The sequence below is a fragment of the Chiloscyllium punctatum genome, chromosome 33 (assembly GCF_047496795.1).
Source record: "Chiloscyllium punctatum isolate Juve2018m chromosome 33, sChiPun1.3, whole genome shotgun sequence".
NCBI lineage: Eukaryota > Metazoa > Chordata > Chondrichthyes > Orectolobiformes > Hemiscylliidae > Chiloscyllium > Chiloscyllium punctatum.
The window spans coordinates 68,003,890-68,026,534 of NC_092771.1; positions in this window are offsets into that span (position 1 = coordinate 68,003,890).

Here is a 22,645-nt window from a genome sequence, read left to right on the forward strand (position 1 = left end):
TCCCGCACAGGTTTCCGACTCAGTTGGTATCCACGTGGCTCATGTCCAGGAGTGAACATCTCTGCAGCAAATTGCACGGTTAAAGTAAAAGGCACGGAAAGTGGCATCTCGAACCGGCCCCGAGGTCAGAGCATGCTCACAATGTGATGTGTCGTTCTCGGATTGTAATGCGACCTCCGGTTTTAGGGTGGAGAACATTCTTTGGGACCCTTCTTCTGCAAAACAGACACAGTGACTGAATAAATGCTGCACGGTTTGATGTGGAACACGGCCTGCTCAGCTTTGTGCATTTTCCCTGTAGTCAGGTGTGTTTCGTGTTCCGTGTAAACGTGAAAGTCGTCCTGTTTCGAGCAATGTGTGAAATCATTTAGCAAAGCAAGAATCGAAATTGTAGTAATGTCTAACAGCTCATGGTTATTTGACCGAAGTGTCCAAGTGTCTCTGCTGTCATGATCGCGTTCGCCTCCCGCGCGGAAAATCGCAAACAGCTCTGCTGTTCCAAAGCGATTTGTGCTTTTACTGGAACCGAATGGAGACTATTATTTCATCGCTGTTGTGAAACAAAGTCCTGCGGTGACTCGACTCGTCGTTATTTGGTTTTCTGTCCAATGGGAAAATCGTTCCAATGAATTTCGGTGTCATATGTTATTGAATTTCTCCCATTTCCGTCATTTCCGTCCTGGAGACATCAGAAGGAAAAGGTAATCTAATCGAGACTGTGAATGGTGAAATTCACGTTTTATGGCCCGTTCTTATGATGTTCTTTCTATCTCTCTTTTCAGCATTGTCTGGAAAGTGGTGGTGCACTAACGCTGCAGTATGTTTGAAAGAGTAGTTTGGAATTGCCCTGTTGTTAGTTGTGAGATTACTTTATGACTCATGCCCTCGGACTGTGTCACATTTAGCATTCATGCATCTCTCTGTCTGAAAATGCATTCGGCATGCCAGTTTTGTTTGTGTTCCGTGTTAAATGCTTTCTGTTTTGCGATTCGCTCAGCACATTACGAGTTAACAGGGTTTCTGAGGTAACTTCGAGCAGCAAAAATCCTCAATTGAGGTCTGGGAAAATTTCACGGAGTATGGTCAGTCGGGGCAAAATTAAGGAAGTTGTTCGTATCTGCAGTGTTTCACAATACTACCTTTCCCGTGAGCAGTCGAACAGACTAAACGATTGTGCCACAGACTGCGATGGAAAACTCCGCTAAAAAGTAATCCTTTAAAGCCAGTGTAAGCAACAAGACGTTATGGGGGTACACGGCGTGGAAACAGATATTTAGGTGTATCTCATCCATGCTCACCACATAACCAAAATTAAACAAGTCCCGTTCCCCAGCATTTGGCCCCAATCCCTCTAAACCCATCCTGTCCAGAAACTCATCCGATTACCTTTGCAATTTTCTGAGTGTAATAGCCTTCTCCACTTCCTCTGGGAGCTCATTCCATACACGCACAACCTTCTGTGTGGGAAATGTGCCTCAGGTCGTTTGTCAATTTCAGCCCACTCACCTTAAACCTATGCTCTCGAGTTTTCAACTCACCCCAATTTGGGTAAAACACAGAAATACTCAGTTTACAACCCTTCCATAAGATCATATCGCAGCCGTTACGCTGCAGGGAAAGTCGTCCCAGCTTATTCCACCTCGCCCTACGGTCCAAACATTGACGAAATCATTGTCTATATATTGTCATCAATTTCACGGCGACCGCGGCGGGTTTCTGTAGTGTAGTGGTCATCACGTTCGCCTAACACGCGAAAGGTCCCTAGTTCGAAACTGGGCAGAAACTGCTTTGCTCGTCAACTGCAGCCTTTTACATGGACAAGAACGGAGCTTTCTTGCTTGCTTTCCCATCTGCAAACCTGCCTTCGAATTTGCTTGAAAGAATCTGCTCTCGTAGTGAAATGTAAGGCAACTCCATTTAATTACTGTGTAAAGCATTATAAAGTTTTTCTGCAACCTGGTTCTGATGCATATGCCATTCTGTTTGAGAGTGTCGCATTTGCATTCCTTGCGCAGGCGGCCCGGTTCAAAGGCAGGGAAGAAGCTGCTGCGCTGGTGTCACAGCGCACCACGGATTCCTGAACTTGTCTGTCTGTCAAATGTACCCCAAAGTCGTCTCTGAAAGGCCTCATTTGGAAGCTGTCTGTCGTTATTCAACGCGCGAGAGTTGGTACCAGATTTCTGAATCATATTTTGGGGCAGTTCGCACGTTAGTGGCTCATTCAATCAGCAACAGCAATGAAATAATTTACACTCTCAGAGGAACCTTTGAACTTGTGCTTTCATAGCGCCGCTAATATTAAGGTGCGCCCCGAGATCTAAGCCATGTTGGAACTGAAACGGAGGAATCGACAGAGAGGCTACAGAATGACATCGCATCCATTTGGTTTTCTTTAAATCACTGACGAGCAGGAAAATGTAAAAGGGGAGAGCGAGTGGGGAAGTGAGGCGGTTGCAGCTCTGGTAAAAGTCCTTCTTTGTGATTCACTCCGCAAACAGAGACTTGAAGGTGACTCAGAGGCGTGTGAGCTCTTCACATCGAGATCAAAAAGCACTCAAGGGCAGTTAGCACCTCTTCCGGAGTGGGGGTGGGGTGAGGTAATTACCTTTTGACTTCTGTTACTATGTTCAGAAACTGCCTTTTCGATTGACTTGAACAGAAACTGCATTTCCAATAAGCACCATGGAAGTTAGCAAAATTTATTGAATCGCTTCTCGTCGATTCCCGCACAGGTTTCCGACTCAGTTGGTATCCACGTGGCTCATGTCCAGGAGTGAACATCTCTGCAGCAAATTGCACGGTTAAAGTAAAAGGCACGGAAAGTGGCATCTCGAACCGGCCCCGAGGTCAGAGCATGCTCACAATGTGATGTGTCGTTCTCGGATTGTAATGCGACCTCCGGTTTTAGGGTGGAGAACATTCTTTGGGACCCTTCTTCTGCAAAACAGACACAGTGACTGAATAAATGCTGCACGGTTTGATGTGGAACACGGCCTGCTCAGCTTTGTGCATTTTCCCTGTAGTCAGGTGTGTTTCGTGTTCCGTGTAAACGTGAAAGTCGTCCTGTTTCGAGCAATGTGTGAAATCATTTAGCAAAGCAAGAATCGAAATTGTAGTAATGTCTAGCAGCTCATGGTTATTTGACCGAAGTGTCCAAGTGTCTCTGCTGTCATGATCGCGTTCGCCTCCCGCGCGGAAAATCGCAAACAGCTCTGCTGTTCCAAAGCGATTTGTGCTTTTACTGGAACCGAATGGAGACTATTATTTCATCGCTGTTGTGAAACAAAGTCCTGCGGTGACTCGACTCGTCGTTATTTGGTTTTCTGTCCAATGGGAAAATCGTTCCAATGAATTTCGGTGTCATGTGTTAGTGAATTTCTCCCATTTCCTTCATTTCCGTCCTGGAGTCATCAGAAGGAAAAGGTAATCTAATCGAGACTGTGAATGGTGAAATTCACTTTTTATGGCCCGTTCTTATGATGTTCTTTCTATCTCTCTTTTCAGCATTGTCTGGAAAGTGGTGGTGCACTAACGCTGCAGTATGTTTGAAAGAGTAGTTTGGAATTGCCCTGTTGTTAGTTGTGAGATTACTTTATGACTCATGCCCTCGGACTGTGACACATTTAGCATTCATGCATCTCTCTGTCTGAAAATGCATTCGGCATGCCAGTTTTGTTTGTGTTACGTGAAAAATGCTTTCTGTTTTGCGATTCGCTCAGCACATTACGAGTTAACAGGGTTTCTGAGGTAACTTCGAGCAGCAAAACTCCTCAATTGAGGTCTGGGAAAATTTCACGGAGTATGGTCAGTCGGGGCAAAATTAAGGAAGTTGTTCGTATCTGCAGTGTTTCACAATACTACCTTTCCCGTGAGCAGTCGAACAGACTAAACGATTGTGCCACAGACTGCGATGGAAAACTCCGCTAAAAAGTAATCCTTTACAGCCAGTGTTAGCAACAAGACGTTATGGGGGTACACGGCGTGGAAACAGATATTTAGGTGTATCTCATCCATGCTCACCACATAACCAAAATTAAACAAGTCCCGTTCCCCAGCATTTGGCCCCAATCCCTCTAAACCCATCCTGTCCAGAAACTCATCCGATTACCTTTGCAATTTTCTGAGTGTAATAGCCTTCTCCACTTCCTCTGGGAGCTCATTCCATACACGCACAACCTTCTGTGTGGGAAATGTGCCTCAGGTCGTTTGTCAATTTCAGCCCACTCACCTTAAACCTATGCTCTCGAGTTTTCAACTCACCCCAATTTGGGTAAAACACAGAAATACTCAGTTTACAACCCTTCCATAAGATCATATCGCAGCCGTTACGCTGCAGGGAAAGTCGTCCCAGCTTATTCCACCTCGCCCTACGGTCCAAACATTGACGAAATCATTGTCTATATATTGTCATCAATTTCACGGCGACCGCGGCGGGTTTCTGTAGTGTAGTGGTCATCACGTTCGCCTAACACGCGAAAGGTCCCTAGTTCGAAACTGGGCAGAAACTGCTTTGCTCGTCAACTGCAGCCTTTTACATGGACAAGAACGGAGCTTTCTTGCTTGCTTTCCCATCTGCAAACCTGCCTTCGAATTTGCTTGAAAGAATCTGCTCTCGTAGTGAAATGTAAGGCAACTCCATTTAATTACTGTGTAAAGCATTATAAAGTTTTTCTGCAACCTGGTTCTGATGCATATGCCATTCTGTTTGAGAGTGTCGCATTTGCATTCCTTGCGCAGGCGGCCCGGTTCAAAGGCAGGGAAGAAGCTGCTGCGCTGGTGTCACAGCGCACCACGGATTCCTGAACTTGTCTGTCTGTCAAATGTACCCCAAAGTCGTCTCTGAAAGGCCTCATTTGGAAGCTGTCTGTCGTTATTCAACGCGCGAGAGTTGGTACCAGATTTCTGAATCATATTTTGGGGCAGTTCGCACGTTAGTGGCTCATTCAATCAGCAACAGCAATGAAATAATTTACACTCTCAGAGGAACCTTTGAACTTGTGCTTTCATAGCGCCGCTAATATTAAGGTGCGCCCCGAGATCTAAGCCATGTTGGAACTGAAACGGAGGAATCGACAGAGAGGCTACAGAATGACATCGCATCCATTTGGTTTTCTTTAAATCACTGACGAGCAGGAAAATGTAAAAGGGGAGAGCGAGTGGGGAAGTGAGGCGGTTGCAGCTCTGGTAAAAGTCCTTCTTTGTGATTCACTCCGCAAACAGAGACTTGAAGGTGACTCAGAGGCGTGTGAGCTCTTCACATCGAGATCAAAAAGCACTCAAGGGCAGTTAGCACCTCTTCCGGAGTGGGGGTGGGGTGAGGTAATTACCTTTTGACTTCTGTTACTATGTTCAGAAACTGCCTTTTCGATTGACTTGAACAGAAACTGCATTTCCAATAAGCACCATGGAAGTTAGCAAAATTTATTGAATCGCTTCTCGTCGATTCCCGCACAGGTTTCCGACTCAGTTGGTATCCACGTGGCTCATGTCCAGGAGTGAACATCTCTGCAGCAAATTGCACGGTTAAAGTAAAAGGCACGGAAAGTGGCATCTCGAACCGGCCCCGAGGTCAGAGCATGCTCACAATGTGATGTGTCGTTCTCGGATTGTAATGCGACCTCCGGTTTTAGGGTGGAGAACATTCTTTGGGACCCTTCTTCTGCAAAACAGACACAGTGACTGAATAAATGCTGCACGGTTTGATGTGGAACACGGCCTGCTCAGCTTTGTGCATTTTCCCTGTAGTCAGGTGTGTTTCGTGTTCCGTGTAAACGTGAAAGTCGTCCTGTTTCGAGCAATGTGTGAAATCATTTAGCAAAGCAAGAATCGAAATTGTAGTAATGTCTAGCAGCTCATGGTTATTTGACCGAAGTGTCCAAGTGTCTCTGCTGTCATGATCGCGTTCGCCTCCCGCGCGGAAAATCGCAAACAGCTCTGCTGTTCCAAAGCGATTTGTGCTTTTACTGGAACCGAATGGAGACTATTATTTCATCGCTGTTGTGAAACAAAGTCCTGCGGTGACTCGACTCGTCGTTATTTGGTTTTCTGTCCAATGGGAAAATCGTTCCAATGAATTTCGGTGTCATATGTTATTGAATTTCTCCCATTTCCTTCATTTCCGTCCTGGAGACATCAGAAGGAAAAGGTAATCTAATCGAGACTGTGAATGGTGAAATTCACTTTTTATGGCCCGTTCTTATGATGTTCTTTCTATCTCTCTTTTCAGCATTGTCTGGAAAGTGGTGGTGCACTAACGCTGCAGTATGTTTGAAAGAGTAGTTTGGAATTGCCCTGTTGTTAGTTGTGAGATTACTTTATGACTCATGCCCTCGGACTGTGACACATTTAGCATTCATGCATCTCTCTGTCTGAAAATGCATTCGGCATGCCAGTTTTGTTTGTGTTACGTGAAAAATGCTTTCTGTTTTGCGATTCGCTCAGCACATTACGAGTTAACAGGGTTTCTGAGGTAACTTCGAGCAGCAAAACTCCTCAATTGAGGTCTGGGAAAATTTCACGGAGTATGGTCAGTCGGGGCAAAATTAAGGAAGTTGTTCGTATCTGCAGTGTTTCACAATACTACCTTTCCCGTGAGCAGTCGAACAGACTAAACGATTGTGCCACAGACTGCGATGGAAAACTCCGCTAAAAAGTAATCCTTTACAGCCAGTGTTAGCAACAAGACGTTATGGGGGTACACGGCGTGGAAACAGATATTTAGGTGTATCTCATCCATGCTCACCACATAACCAAAATTAAACAAGTCCCGTTCCCCAGCATTTGGCCCCAATCCCTCTAAACCCATCCTGTCCAGAAACTCATCCGATTACCTTTGCAATTTTCTGAGTGTAATAGCCTTCTCCACTTCCTCTGGGAGCTCATTCCATACACGCACAACCTTCTGTGTGGGAAATGTGCCTCAGGTCGTTTGTCAATTTCAGCCCACTCACCTTAAACCTATGCTCTCGAGTTTTCAACTCACCCCAATTTGGGTAAAACACAGAAATACTCAGTTTACAACCCTTCCATAAGATCATATCGCAGCCGTTACGCTGCAGGGAAAGTCGTCCCAGCTTATTCCACCTCGCCCTACGGTCCAAACATTGACGAAATCATTGTCTATATATTGTCATCAATTTCACGGCGACCGCGGCGGGTTTCTGTAGTGTAGTGGTCATCACGTTCGCCTAACACGCGAAAGGTCCCTAGTTCGAAACTGGGCAGAAACTGCTTTGCTCGTCAACTGCAGCCTTTTACATGGACAAGAACGGAGCTTTCTTGCTTGCTTTCCCATCTGCAAACCTGCCTTCGAATTTGCTTGAAAGAATCTGCTCTCGTAGTGAAATGTAAGGCAACTCCATTTAATTACTGTGTAAAGCATTATAAAGTTTTTCTGCAACCTGGTTCTGATGCATATGCCATTCTGTTTGAGAGTGTCCTTGCCGCGTTCTGATCCTTCCACGAAAAGCAGTACCGCATTTGCATTCCTTGCGCAGGCGGCCCGGTTCAAAGGTAGGGAAGAAGCTGCTGCGCTGGTGTCACAGCGCACCACGGATTCCTGAACTTGTCTGTCTGTCAAATGTACCCCAAAGTCGTCTCTGAAAGGCCTCATTTGGAAGCTGTCTGTCGTTATTCAACGCGCGAGAGTTGGTACCAGATTTCTGAATCATATTTTGGGGCAGTTCGCACGTTAGTGGCTCATTCAATCAGCAACAGCAATGAAATAATTTACACTCTCAGAGGAACCTTTGAACTTGTGCTTTCATAGCGCCGCTAATATTAAGGTGCGCCCCGAGATCTAAGCCATGTTGGAACTGAAACGGAGGAATCGACAGAGAGGCTACAGAATGACATCGCATCCATTTGGTTTTCTTTAAATCACTGACGAGCAGGAAAATGTAAAAGGGGAGAGCGAGTGGGGAAGTGAGGCGGTTGCAGCTCTGGTAAAAGTCCTTCTTTGTGATTCACTCCGCAAACAGAGACTTGAAGGTGACTCAGAGGCGTGTGAGCTCTTCACATCGAGATCAAAAAGCACTCAAGGGCAGTTAGCACCTCTTCCGGAGTGGGGGTGGGGTGAGGTAATTACCTTTTGACTTCTGTTACTATGTTCAGAAACTGCCTTTTCGATTGACTTGAACAGAAACTGCATTTCCAATAAGCACCATGGAAGTTAGCAAAATTTATTGAATCGCTTCTCGTCGATTCCCGCACAGGTTTCCGACTCAGTTGGTATCCACGTGGCTCATGTCCAGGAGTGAACATCTCTGCAGCAAATTGCACGGTTAAAGTAAAAGGCACGGAAAGTGGCATCTCGAACCGGCCCCGAGGTCAGAGCATGCTCACAATGTGATGTGTCGTTCTCGGATTGTAATGCGACCTCCGGTTTTAGGGTGGAGAACATTCTTTGGGACCCTTCTTCTGCAAAACAGACACAGTGACTGAATAAATGCTGCACGGTTTGATGTGGAACACGGCCTGCTCAGCTTTGTGCATTTTCCCTGTAGTCAGGTGTGTTTCGTGTTCCGTGTAAACGTGAAAGTCGTCCTGTTTCGAGCAATGTGTGAAATCATTTAGCAAAGCAAGAATCGAAATTGTAGTAATGTCTAGCAGCTCATGGTTATTTGACCGAAGTGTCCAAGTGTCTCTGCTGTCATGATCGCGTTCGCCTCCCGCGCGGAAAATCGCAAACAGCTCTGCTGTTCCAAAGCGATTTGTGCTTTTACTGGAACCGAATGGAGACTATTATTTCATCGCTGTTGTGAAACAAAGTCCTGCGGTGACTCGACTCGTCGTTATTTGGTTTTCTGTCCAATGGGAAAATCGTTCCAATGAATTTCGGTGTCATATGTTATTGAATTTCTCCCATTTCCTTCATTTCCGTCCTGGAGACATCAGAAGGAAAAGGTAATCTAATCGAGACTGTGAATGGTGAAATTCACTTTTTATGGCCCGTTCTTATGATGTTCTTTCTATCTCTCTTTTCAGCATTGTCTGGAAAGTGGTGGTGCACTAACGCTGCAGTATGTTTGAAAGAGTAGTTTGGAATTGCCCTGTTGTTAGTTGTGAGATTACTTTATGACTCATGCCCTCGGACTGTGACACATTTAGCATTCATGCATCTCTCTGTCTGAAAATGCATTCGGCATGCCAGTTTTGTTTGTGTTACGTGAAAAATGCTTTCTGTTTTGCGATTCGCTCAGCACATTACGAGTTAACAGGGTTTCTGAGGTAACTTCGAGCAGCAAAACTCCTCAATTGAGGTCTGGGAAAATTTCACGGAGTATGGTCAGTCGGGGCAAAATTAAGGAAGTTGTTCGTATCTGCAGTGTTTCACAATACTACCTTTCCCGTGAGCAGTCGAACAGACTAAACGATTGTGCCACAGACTGCGATGGAAAACTCCGCTAAAAAGTAATCCTTTACAGCCAGTGTTAGCAACAAGACGTTATGGGGGTACACGGCGTGGAAACAGATATTTAGGTGTATCTCATCCATGCTCACCACATAACCAAAATTAAACAAGTCCCGTTCCCCAGCATTTGGCCCCAATCCCTCTAAACCCATCCTGTCCAGAAACTCATCCGATTACCTTTGCAATTTTCTGAGTGTAATAGCCTTCTCCACTTCCTCTGGGAGCTCATTCCATACACGCACAACCTTCTGTGTGGGAAATGTGCCTCAGGTCGTTTGTCAATTTCAGCCCACTCACCTTAAACCTATGCTCTCGAGTTTTCAACTCACCCCAATTTGGGTAAAACACAGAAATACTCAGTTTACAACCCTTCCATAAGATCATATCGCAGCCGTTACGCTGCAGGGAAAGTCGTCCCAGCTTATTCCACCTCGCCCTACGGTCCAAACATTGACGAAATCATTGTCTATATATTGTCATCAATTTCACGGCGACCGCGGCGGGTTTCTGTAGTGTAGTGGTCATCACGTTCGCCTAACACGCGAAAGGTCCCTAGTTCGAAACTGGGCAGAAACTGCTTTGCTCGTCAACTGCAGCCTTTTACATGGACAAGAACGGAGCTTTCTTGCTTGCTTTCCCATCTGCAAACCTGCCTTCGAATTTGCTTGAAAGAATCTGCTCTCGTAGTGAAATGTAAGGCAACTCCATTTAATTACTGTGTAAAGCATTATAAAGTTTTTCTGCAACCTGGTTCTGATGCATATGCCATTCTGTTTGAGAGTGTCCTTGCCGCGTTCTGATCCTTCCACGAAAAGCAGTACCGCATTTGCATTCCTTGCGCAGGCGGCCCGGTTCAAAGGCAGGGAAGAAGCTGCTGCGCTGGTGTCACAGCGCACCACGGATTCCTGAACTTGTCTGTCTGTCAAATGTACCCCAAAGTCGTCTCTGAAAGGCCTCATTTGGAAGCTGTCTGTCGTTATTCAACGCGCGAGAGTTGGTACCAGATTTCTGAATCATATTTTGGGGCAGTTCGCACGTTAGTGGCTCATTCAATCAGCAACAGCAATGAAATAATTTACACTCTCAGAGGAACCTTTGAACTTGTGCTTTCATAGCGCCGCTAATATTAAGGTGCGCCCCGAGATCTAAGCCATGTTGGAACTGAAACGGAGGAATCGACAGAGAGGCTACAGAATGACATCGCATCCATTTGGTTTTCTTTAAATCACTGACGAGCAGGAAAATGTAAAAGGGGAGAGCGAGTGGGGAAGTGAGGCGGTTGCAGCTCTGGTAAAAGTCCTTCTTTGTGATTCACTCCGCAAACAGAGACTTGAAGGTGACTCAGAGGCGTGTGAGCTCTTCACATCGAGATCAAAAAGCACTCAAGGGCAGTTAGCACCTCTTCCGGAGTGGGGGTGGGGTGAGGTAATTACCTTTTGACTTCTGTTACTATGTTCAGAAACTGCCTTTTCGATTGACTTGAACAGAAACTGCATTTCCAATAAGCACCATGGAAGTTAGCAAAATTTATTGAATCGCTTCTCGTCGATTCCCGCACAGGTTTCCGACTCAGTTGGTATCCACGTGGCTCATGTCCAGGAGTGAACATCTCTGCAGCAAATTGCACGGTTAAAGTAAAAGGCACGGAAAGTGGCATCTCGAACCGGCCCCGAGGTCAGAGCATGCTCACAATGTGATGTGTCGTTCTCGGATTGTAATGCGACCTCCGGTTTTAGGGTGGAGAACATTCTTTGGGACCCTTCTTCTGCAAAACAGACACAGTGACTGAATAAATGCTGCACGGTTTGATGTGGAACACGGCCTGCTCAGCTTTGTGCATTTGCCCTGTAGTCGGGTGTGTTTCGTGTTCCGTGTAAACGTGAAAGTCGTCCTGTTTCGAGCAATGTGTGAAATCATTTAGCAAAGCAAGAATCGAAATTGTAGTAATGTCTAGCAGCTCATGGTTATTTGACCGAAGTGTCCAAGTGTCTCTGCTGTCATGATCGCGTTCGCCTCCCGCGCGGAAAATCGCAAACAGCTCTGCTGTTCCAAAGTGATTTGTGCTTTTACTGGAACCGAATGGAGACTATTATTTCATCGCTGTTGTGAAACAAAGTCCTGCGGTGACTCGACTCGTCGTTATTTGGTTTTCTGTCCAATGGGAAAATCGTTCCAATGAATTTCGGTGTCATATGTTATTGAATTTCTCCCATTTCCTTCATTTCCGTCCTGGAGACATCAGAAGGAAAAGGTAATCTAATCGAGACTGTGAATGGTGAAATTCACTTTTTATGGCCCGTTCTTATGATGTTCTTTCTATCTCTCTTTTCAGCATTGTCTGGAAAGTGGTGGTGCACTAACGCTGCAGTATGTTTGAAAGAGTAGTTTGGAATTGCCCTGTTGTTAGTTGTGAGATTACTTTATGACTCATGCCCTCGGACTGTGACACATTTAGCATTCATGCATCTCTCTGTCTGAAAATGCATTCGGCATGCCAGTTTTGTTTGTGTTACGTGAAAAATGCTTTCTGTTTTGCGATTCGCTCAGCACATTACGAGTTAACAGGGTTTCTGAGGTAACTTCGAGCAGCAAAACTCCTCAATTGAGGTCTGGGAAAATTTCACGGAGTATGGTCAGTCGGGGCAAAATTAAGGAAGTTGTTCGTATCTGCAGTGTTTCACAATACTACCTTTCCCGTGAGCAGTCGAACAGACTAAACGATTGTGCCACAGACTGCGATGGAAAACTCCGCTAAAAAGTAATCCTTTACAGCCAGTGTTAGCAACAAGACGTTATGGGGGTACACGGCGTGGAAACAGATATTTAGGTGTATCTCATCCATGCTCACCACATAACCAAAATTAAACAAGTCCCGTTCCCCAGCATTTGGCCCCAATCCCTCTAAACCCATCCTGTCCAGAAACTCATCCGATTACCTTTGCAATTTTCTGAGTGTAATAGCCTTCTCCACTTCCTCTGGGAGCTCATTCCATACACGCACAACCTTCTGTGTGGGAAATGTGCCTCAGGTCGTTTGTCAATTTCAGCCCACTCACCTTAAACCTATGCTCTCGAGTTTTCAACTCACCCCAATTTGGGTAAAACACAGAAATACTCAGTTTACAACCCTTCCATAAGATCATATCGCAGCCGTTACGCTGCAGGGAAAGTCGTCCCAGCTTATTCCACCTCGCCCTACGGTCCAAACATTGACGAAATCATTGTCTATATATTGTCATCAATTTCACGGCGACCGCGGCGGGTTTCTGTAGTGTAGTGGTCATCACGTTCGCCTAACACGCGAAAGGTCCCTAGTTCGAAACTGGGCAGAAACTGCTTTGCTCGTCAACTGCAGCCTTTTACATGGACAAGAACGGAGCTTTCTTGCTTGCTTTCCCATCTGCAAACCTGCCTTCGAATTTGCTTGAAAGAATCTGCTCTCGTAGTGAAATGTAAGGCAACTCCATTTAATTACTGTGTAAAGCATTATAAAGTTTTTCTGCAACCTGGTTCTGATGCATATGCCATTCTGTTTGAGAGTGTCCTTGCCGCGTTCTGATCCTTCCACGAAAAGCAGTACCGCATTTGCATTCCTTGCGCAGGCGGCCCGGTTCAAAGGTAGGGAAGAAGCTGCTGCGCTGGTGTCACAGCGCACCACGGATTCCTGAACTTGTCTGTCTGTCAAATGTACCCCAAAGTCGTCTCTGAAAGGCCTCATTTGGAAGCTGTCTGTCGTTATTCAACGCGCGAGAGTTGGTACCAGATTTCTGAATCATATTTTGGGGCAGTTCGCACGTTAGTGGCTCATTCAATCAGCAACAGCAATGAAATAATTTACACTCTCAGAGGAACCTTTGAACTTGTGCTTTCATAGCGCCGCTAATATTAAGGTGCGCCCCGAGATCTAAGCCATGTTGGAACTGAAACGGAGGAATCGACAGAGAGGCTACAGAATGACATCGCATCCATTTGGTTTTCTTTAAATCACTGACGAGCAGGAAAATGTAAAAGGGGAGAGCGAGTGGGGAAGTGAGGCGGTTGCAGCTCTGGTAAAAGTCCTTCTTTGTGATTCACTCCGCAAACAGAGACTTGAAGGTGACTCAGAGGCGTGTGAGCTCTTCACATCGAGATCAAAAAGCACTCAAGGGCAGTTAGCACCTCTTCCGGAGTGGGGGTGGGGTGAGGTAATTACCTTTTGACTTCTGTTACTATGTTCAGAAACTGCCTTTTCGATTGACTTGAACAGAAACTGCATTTCCAATAAGCACCATGGAAGTTAGCAAAATTTATTGAATCGCTTCTCGTCGATTCCCGCACAGGTTTCCGACTCAGTTGGTATCCACGTGGCTCATGTCCAGGAGTGAACATCTCTGCAGCAAATTGCACGGTTAAAGTAAAAGGCACGGAAAGTGGCATCTCGAACCGGCCCCGAGGTCAGAGCATGCTCACAATGTGATGTGTCGTTCTCGGATTGTAATGCGACCTCCGGTTTTAGGGTGGAGAACATTCTTTGGGACCCTTCTTCTGCAAAACAGACACAGTGACTGAATAAATGCTGCACGGTTTGATGTGGAACACGGCCTGCTCAGCTTTGTGCATTTTCCCTGTAGTCAGGTGTGTTTCGTGTTCCGTGTAAACGTGAAAGTCGTCCTGTTTCGAGCAATGTGTGAAATCATTTAGCAAAGCAAGAATCGAAATTGTAGTAATGTCTAGCAGCTCATGGTTATTTGACCGAAGTGTCCAAGTGTCTCTGCTGTCATGATCGCGTTCGCCTCCCGCGCGGAAAATCGCAAACAGCTCTGCTGTTCCAAAGCGATTTGTGCTTTTACTGGAACCGAATGGAGACTATTATTTCATCGCTGTTGTGAAACAAAGTCCTGCGGTGACTCGACTCGTCGTTATTTGGTTTTCTGTCCAATGGGAAAATCGTTCCAATGAATTTCGGTGTCATGTGTTATTGAATTTCTCCCATTTCCTTCATTTCCGTCCTGGAGTCATCAGAAGGAAAAGGTAATCTAATCGAGACTGTGAATGGTGAAATTCACTTTTTATGGCCCGTTCTTATGATGTTCTTTCTATCTCTCTTTTCAGCATTGTCTGGAAAGTGGTGGTGCACTAACGCTGCAGTATGTTTGAAAGAGTAGTTTGGAATTGCCCTGTTGTTAGTTGTGAGATTACTTTATGACTCATGCCCTCGGACTGTGACACATTTAGCATTCATGCATCTCTCTGTCTGAAAATGCATTCGGCATGCCAGTTTTGTTTGTGTTACGTGAAAAATGCTTTCTGTTTTGCGATTCGCTCAGCACATTACGAGTTAACAGGGTTTCTGAGGTAACTTCGAGCAGCAAAACTCCTCAATTGAGGTCTGGGAAAATTTCACGGAGTATGGTCAGTCGGGGCAAAATTAAGGAAGTTGTTCGTATCTGCAGTGTTTCACAATACTACCTTTCCCGTGAGCAGTCGAACAGACTAAACGATTGTGCCACAGACTGCGATGGAAAACTCCGCTAAAAAGTAATCCTTTACAGCCAGTGTTAGCAACAAGACGTTATGGGGGTACACGGCGTGGAAACAGATATTTAGGTGTATCTCATCCATGCTCACCACATAACCAAAATTAAACAAGTCCCGTTCCCCAGCATTTGGCCCCAATCCCTCTAAACCCATCCTGTCCAGAAACTCATCCGATTACCTTTGCAATTTTCTGAGTGTAATAGCCTTCTCCACTTCCTCTGGGAGCTCATTCCATACACGCACAACCTTCTGTGTGGGAAATGTGCCTCAGGTCGTTTGTCAATTTCAGCCCACTCACCTTAAACCTATGCTCTCGAGTTTTCAACTCACCCCAATTTGGGTAAAACACAGAAATACTCAGTTTACAACCCTTCCATAAGATCATATCGCAGCCGTTACGCTGCAGGGAAAGTCGTCCCAGCTTATTCCACCTCGCCCTACGGTCCAAACATTGACGAAATCATTGTCTATATATTGTCATCAATTTCACGGCGACCGCGGCGGGTTTCTGTAGTGTAGTGGTCATCACGTTCGCCTAACACGCGAAAGGTCCCTAGTTCGAAACTGGGCAGAAACTGCTTTGCTCGTCAACTGCAGCCTTTTACATGGACAAGAACGGAGCTTTCTTGCTTGCTTTCCCATCTGCAAACCTGCCTTCGAATTTGCTTGAAAGAATCTGCTCTCGTAGTGAAATGTAAGGCAACTCCATTTAATTACTGTGTAAAGCATTATAAAGTTTTTCTGCAACCTGGTTCTGATGCATATGCCATTCTGTTTGAGAGTGTCCTTGCCGCGTTCTGATCCTTCCACGAAAAGCAGTACCGCATTTGCATTCCTTGCGCAGGCGGCCCGGTTCAAAGGCAGGGAAGAAGCTGCTGCGCTGGTGTCACAGCGCACCACGGATTCCTGAACTTGTCTGTCTGTCAAATGTACCCCAAAGTCGTCTCTGAAAGGCCTCATTTGGAAGCTGTCTGTCGTTATTCAACGCGCGAGAGTTGGTACCAGATTTCTGAATCATATTTTGGGGCAGTTCGCACGTTAGTGGCTCATTCAATCAGCAACAGCAATGAAATAATTTACACTCTCAGAGGAACCTTTGAACTTGTGCTTTCATAGCGCCGCTAATATTAAGGTGCGCCCCGAGATCTAAGCCATGTTGGAACTGAAACGGAGGAATCGACAGAGAGGCTACAGAATGACATCGCATCCATTTGGTTTTCTTTAAATCACTGACGAGCAGGAAAATGTAAAAGGGGAGAGCGAGTGGGGAAGTGAGGCGGTTGCAGCTCTGGTAAAAGTCCTTCTTTGTGATTCACTCCGCAAACAGAGACTTGAAGGTGACTCAGAGGCGTGTGAGCTCTTCACATCGAGATCAAAAAGCACTCAAGGGCAGTTAGCACCTCTTCCGGAGTGGGGGTGGGGTGAGGTAATTACCTTTTGACTTCTGTTACTATGTTCAGAAACTGCCTTTTCGATTGACTTGAACAGAAACTGCATTTCCAATAAGCACCATGGAAGTTAGCAAAATTTATTGAATCGCTTCTCGTCGATTCCCGCACAGGTTTCCGACTCAGTTGGTATCCACGTGGCTCATGTCCAGGAGTGAACATCTCTGCAGCAAATTGCACGGTTAAAGTAAAAGGCACGGAAAGTGGCATCTCGAACCGGCCCCGAGGTCAGAGCATGCTCACAATGTGATGTGTCGTTCTCGGATTGTAATGCGACCTCCGGTTTTAGGGTGGAGAACATTCTTTGGGACCCTTCTTCTGCAAAACAGACACAGTGACTGAATAAATGCTGCACGGTTTGATGTGGAACACGGCCTGCTCAGCTTTGTGCATTTTCCCTGTAGTCAGGTGTGTTTCGTGTTCCGTGTAAACGTGAAAGTCGTCCTGTTTCGAGCAATGTGTGAAATCATTTAGCAAAGCAAGAATCGAAATTGTAGTAATGTCTAGCAGCTCATGGTTATTTGACCGAAGTGTCCAAGTGTCTCTGCTGTCATGATCGCGTTCGCCTCCCGCGCGGAAAATCGCAAACAGCTCTGCTGTTCCAAAGCGATTTGTGCTTTTACTGGAACCGAATGGAGACTATTATTTCATCGCTGTTGTGAAACAAAGTCCTGCGGTGACTCGACTCGTCGTTATTTGGTTTTCTGTCCAATGGGAAAATCGTTCCAATGAATTTCGGTGTCATATGTTATTGAATTTCTCCCATTTCCTTCATTTCCGTCCTGGAGACATCAGAAGGAAAAGGTAATCTAATCGAGACTGTGAATGGTGAAATTCACTTTTTATGGCCCGTTCTTATGATGTTCTTTCTATCTCTCTTTTCAGCATTGTCTGGAAAGTGGTGGTGCACTAACGCTGCAGTATGTTTGAAAGAGTAGTTTGGAATTGCCCTGTTGTTAGTTGTGAGATTACTTTATGACTCATGCCCTCGGACTGTGACACATTTAGCATTCATGCATCTCTCTGTCTGAAAATGCATTCGGCATGCCAGTTTTGTTTGTGTTACGTGAAAAATGCTTTCTGTTTTGCGATTCGCTCAGCACATTACGAGTTAACAGGGTTTCTGAGGTAACTTCGAGCAGCAAAACTCCTCAATTGAGGTCTGGGAAAATTTCACGGAGTATGGTCAGTCGGGGCAAAATTAAGGAAGTTGTTCGTATCTGCAGTGTTTCACAATACTACCTTTCCCGTGAGCAGTCGAACAGACTAAACGATTGTGCCACAGACTGCGATGGAAAACTCCGCTAAAAAGTAATCCTTTACAGCCAGTGTTAGCAACAAGACGTTATGGGGGTACACGGCGTGGAAACAGATATTTAGGTGTATCTCATCCATGCTCACCACATAACCAAAATTAAACAAGTCCCGTTCCCCAGCATTTGGCCCCAATCCCTCTAAACCCATCCTGTCCAGAAACTCATCCGATTACCTTTGCAATTTTCTGAGTGTAATAGCCTTCTCCACTTCCTCTGGGAGCTCATTCCATACACGCACAACCTTCTGTGTGGGAAATGTGCCTCAGGTCGTTTGTCAATTTCAGCCCACTCACCTTAAACCTATGCTCTCGAGTTTTCAACTCACCCCAATTTGGGTAAAACACAGAAATACTCAGTTTACAACCCTTCCATAAGATCATATCGCAGCCGTTACGCTGCAGGGAAAGTCGTCCCAGCTTATTCCACCTCGCCCTACGGTCCAAACATTGACGAAATCATTGTCTATATATTGTCATCAATTTCACGGCGACCGCGGCGGGTTTCTGTAGTGTAGTGGTCATCACGTTCGCCTAACACGCGAAAGGTCCCTAGTTCGAAACTGGGCAGAAACTGCTTTGCTCGTCAACTGCAGCCTTTTACATGGACAAGAACGGAGCTTTCTTGCTTGCTTTCCCATCTGCAAACCTGCCTTCGAATTTGCTTGAAAGAATCTGCTCTCGTAGTGAAATGTAAGGCAACTCCATTTAATTACTGTGTAAAGCATTATAAAGTTTTTCTGCAACCTGGTTCTGATGCATATGCCATTCTGTTTGAGAGTGTCCTTGCCGCGTTCTGATCCTTCCACGAAAAGCAGTACCGCATTTGCATTCCTTGCGCAGGCGGCCCGGTTCAAAGGCAGGGAAGAAGCTGCTGCGCTGGTGTCACAGCGCACCACGGATTCCTGAACTTGTCTGTCTGTCAAATGTACCCCAAAGTCGTCTCTGAAAGGCCTCATTTGGAAGCTGTCTGTCGTTATTCAACGCGCGAGAGTTGGTACCAGATTTCTGAATCATATTTTGGGGCAGTTCGCACGTTAGTGGCTCATTCAATCAGCAACAGCAATGAAATAATTTACACTCTCAGAGGAACCTTTGAACTTGTGCTTTCATAGCGCCGCTAATATTAAGGTGCGCCCCGAGATCTAAGCCATGTTGGAACTGAAACGGAGGAATCGACAGAGAGGCTACAGAATGACATCGCATCCATTTGGTTTTCTTTAAATCACTGACGAGCAGGAAAATGTAAAAGGGGAGAGCGAGTGGGGAAGTGAGGCGGTTGCAGCTCTGGTAAAAGTCCTTCTTTGTGATTCACTCCGCAAACAGAGACTTGAAGGTGACTCAGAGGCGTGTGAGCTCTTCACATCGAGATCAAAAAGCACTCAAGGGCAGTTAGCACCTCTTCCGGAGTGGGGGTGGGGTGAGGTAATTACCTTTTGACTTCTGTTACTATGTTCAGAAACTGCCTTTTCGATTGACTTGAACAGAAACTGCATTTCCAATAAGCACCATGGAAGTTAGCAAAATTTATTGAATCGCTTCTCGTCGATTCCCGCACAGGTTTCCGACTCAGTTGGTATCCACGTGGCTCATGTCCAGGAGTGAACATCTCTGCAGCAAATTGCACGGTTAAAGTAAAAGGCACGGAAAGTGGCATCTCGAACCGGCCCCGAGGTCAGAGCATGCTCACAATGTGATGTGTCGTTCTCGGATTGTAATGCGACCTCCGGTTTTAGGGTGGAGAACATTCTTTGGGACCCTTCTTCTGCAAAACAGACACAGTGACTGAATAAATGCTGCACGGTTTGATGTGGAACACGGCCTGCTCAGCTTTGTGCATTTTCCCTGTAGTCAGGTGTGTTTCGTGTTCCGTGTAAACGTGAAAGTCGTCCTGTTTCGAGCAATGTGTGAAATCATTTAGCAAAGCAAGAATCGAAATTGTAGTAATGTCTAGCAGCTCATGGTTATTTGACCGAAGTGTCCAAGTGTCTCTGCTGTCATGATCGCGTTCGCCTCCCGCGCGGAAAATCGCAAACAGCTCTGCTGTTCCAAAGCGATTTGTGCTTTTACTGGAACCGAATGGAGACTATTATTTCATCGCTGTTGTGAAACAAAGTCCTGCGGTGACTCGACTCGTCGTTATTTGGTTTTCTGTCCAATGGGAAAATCGTTCCAATGAATTTCGGTGTCATATGTTATTGAATTTCTCCCATTTCCTTCATTTCCGTCCTGGAGACATCAGAAGGAAAAGGTAATCTAATCGAGACTGTGAATGGTGAAATTCACTTTTTATGGCCCGTTCTTATGATGTTCTTTCTATCTCTCTTTTCAGCATTGTCTGGAAAGTGGTGGTGCACTAACGCTGCAGTATGTTTGAAAGAGTAGTTTGGAATTGCCCTGTTGTTAGTTGTGAGATTACTTTATGACTCATGCCCTCGGACTGTGACACATTTAGCATTCATGCATCTCTCTGTCTGAAAATGCATTCGGCATGCCAGTTTTGTTTGTGTTACGTGAAAAATGCTTTCTGTTTTGCGATTCGCTCAGCACATTACGAGTTAACAGGGTTTCTGAGGTAACTTCGAGCAGCAAAACTCCTCAATTGAGGTCTGGGAAAATTTCACGGAGTATGGTCAGTCGGGGCAAAATTAAGGAAGTTGTTCGTATCTGCAGTGTTTCACAATACTACCTTTCCCGTGAGCAGTCGAACAGACTAAACGATTGTGCCACAGACTGCGATGGAAAACTCCGCTAAAAAGTAATCCTTTACAGCCAGTGTTAGCAACAAGACGTTATGGGGGTACACGGCGTGGAAACAGATATTTAGGTGTATCTCATCCATGCTCACCACATAACCAAAATTAAACAAGTCCCGTTCCCCAGCATTTGGCCCCAATCCCTCTAAACCCATCCTGTCCAGAAACTCATCCGATTACCTTTGCAATTTTCTGAGTGTAATAGCCTTCTCCACTTCCTCTGGGAGCTCATTCCATACACGCACAACCTTCTGTGTGGGAAATGTGCCTCAGGTCGTTTGTCAATTTCAGCCCACTCACCTTAAACCTATGCTCTCGAGTTTTCAACTCACCCCAATTTGGGTAAAACACAGAAATACTCAGTTTACAACCCTTCCATAAGATCATATCGCAGCCGTTACGCTGCAGGGAAAGTCGTCCCAGCTTATTCCACCTCGCCCTACGGTCCAAACATTGACGAAATCATTGTCTATATATTGTCATCAATTTCACGGCGACCGCGGCGGGTTTCTGTAGTGTAGTGGTCATCACGTTCGCCTAACACGCGAAAGGTCCCTAGTTCGAAACTGGGCAGAAACTGCTTTGCTCGTCAACTGCAGCCTTTTACATGGACAAGAACGGAGCTTTCTTGCTTGCTTTCCCATCTGCAAACCTGCCTTCGAATTTGCTTGAAAGAATCTGCTCTCGTAGTGAAATGTAAGGCAACTCCATTTAATTACTGTGTAAAGCATTATAAAGTTTTTCTGCAACCTGGTTCTGATGCATATGCCATTCTGTTTGAGAGTGTCCTTGCCGCGTTCTGATCCTTCCACGAAAAGCAGTACCGCATTTGCATTCCTTGCGCAGGCGGCCCGGTTCAAAGGCAGGGAAGAAGCTGCTGCGCTGGTGTCACAGCGCACCACGGATTCCTGAACTTGTCTGTCTGTCAAATGTACCCCAAAGTCGTCTCTGAAAGGCCTCATTTGGAAGCTGTCTGTCGTTATTCAACGCGCGAGAGTTGGTACCAGATTTCTGAATCATATTTTGGGGCAGTTCGCACGTTAGTGGCTCATTCAATCAGCAACAGCAATGAAATAATTTACACTCTCAGAGGAACCTTTGAACTTGTGCTTTCATAGCGCCGCTAATATTAAGGTGCGCCCCGAGATCTAAGCCATGTTGGAACTGAAACGGAGGAATCGACAGAGAGGCTACAGAATGACATCGCATCCATTTGGTTTTCTTTAAATCACTGACGAGCAGGAAAATGTAAACGGGGAGAGCGAGTGGGGAAGTGAGGCGGTTGCAGCTCTGGTAAAAGTCCTTCTTTGTGATTCACTCCGCAAACAGAGACTTGAAGGTGACTCAGAGGCGTGTGAGCTCTTCACATCGAGATCAAAAAGCACTCAAGGGCAGTTAGCACCTCTTCCGGAGTGGGGGTGGGGTGAGGTAATTACCTTTTGACTTCTGTTACTATGTTCAGAAACTGCCTTTTCGATTGACTTGAACAGAAACTGCATTTCCAATAAGCACCATGGAAGTTAGCAAAATTTATTGAATCGCTTCTCGTCGATTCCCGCACAGGTTTCCGACTCAGTTGGTATCCACGTGGCTCATGTCCAGGAGTGAACATCTCTGCAGCAAATTGCACGGTTAAAGTAAAAGGCACGGAAAGTGGCATCTCGAACCGGCCCCGAGGTCAGAGCATGCTCACAATGTGATGTGTCGTTCTCGGATTGTAATGCGACCTCCGGTTTTAGGGTGGAGAACATTCTTTGGGACCCTTCTTCTGCAAAACAGACACAGTGACTGAATAAATGCTGCACGGTTTGATGTGGAACACGGCCTGCTCAGCTTTGTGCATTTTCCCTGTAGTCAGGTGTGTTTCGTGTTCCGTGTAAACGTGAAAGTCGTCCTGTTTCGAGCAATGTGTGAAATCATTTAGCAAAGCAAGAATCGAAATTGTAGTAATGTCTAGCAGCTCATGGTTATTTGACCGAAGTGTCCAAGTGTCTCTGCTGTCATGATCGCGTTCGCCTCCCGCGCGGAAAATCGCAAACAGCTCTGCTGTTCCAAAGCGATTTGTGCTTTTACTGGAACCGAATGGAGACTATTATTTCATCGCTGTTGTGAAACAAAGTCCTGCGGTGACTCGACTCGTCGTTATTTGGTTTTCTGTCCAATGGGAAAATCGTTCCAATGAATTTCGGTGTCATATGTT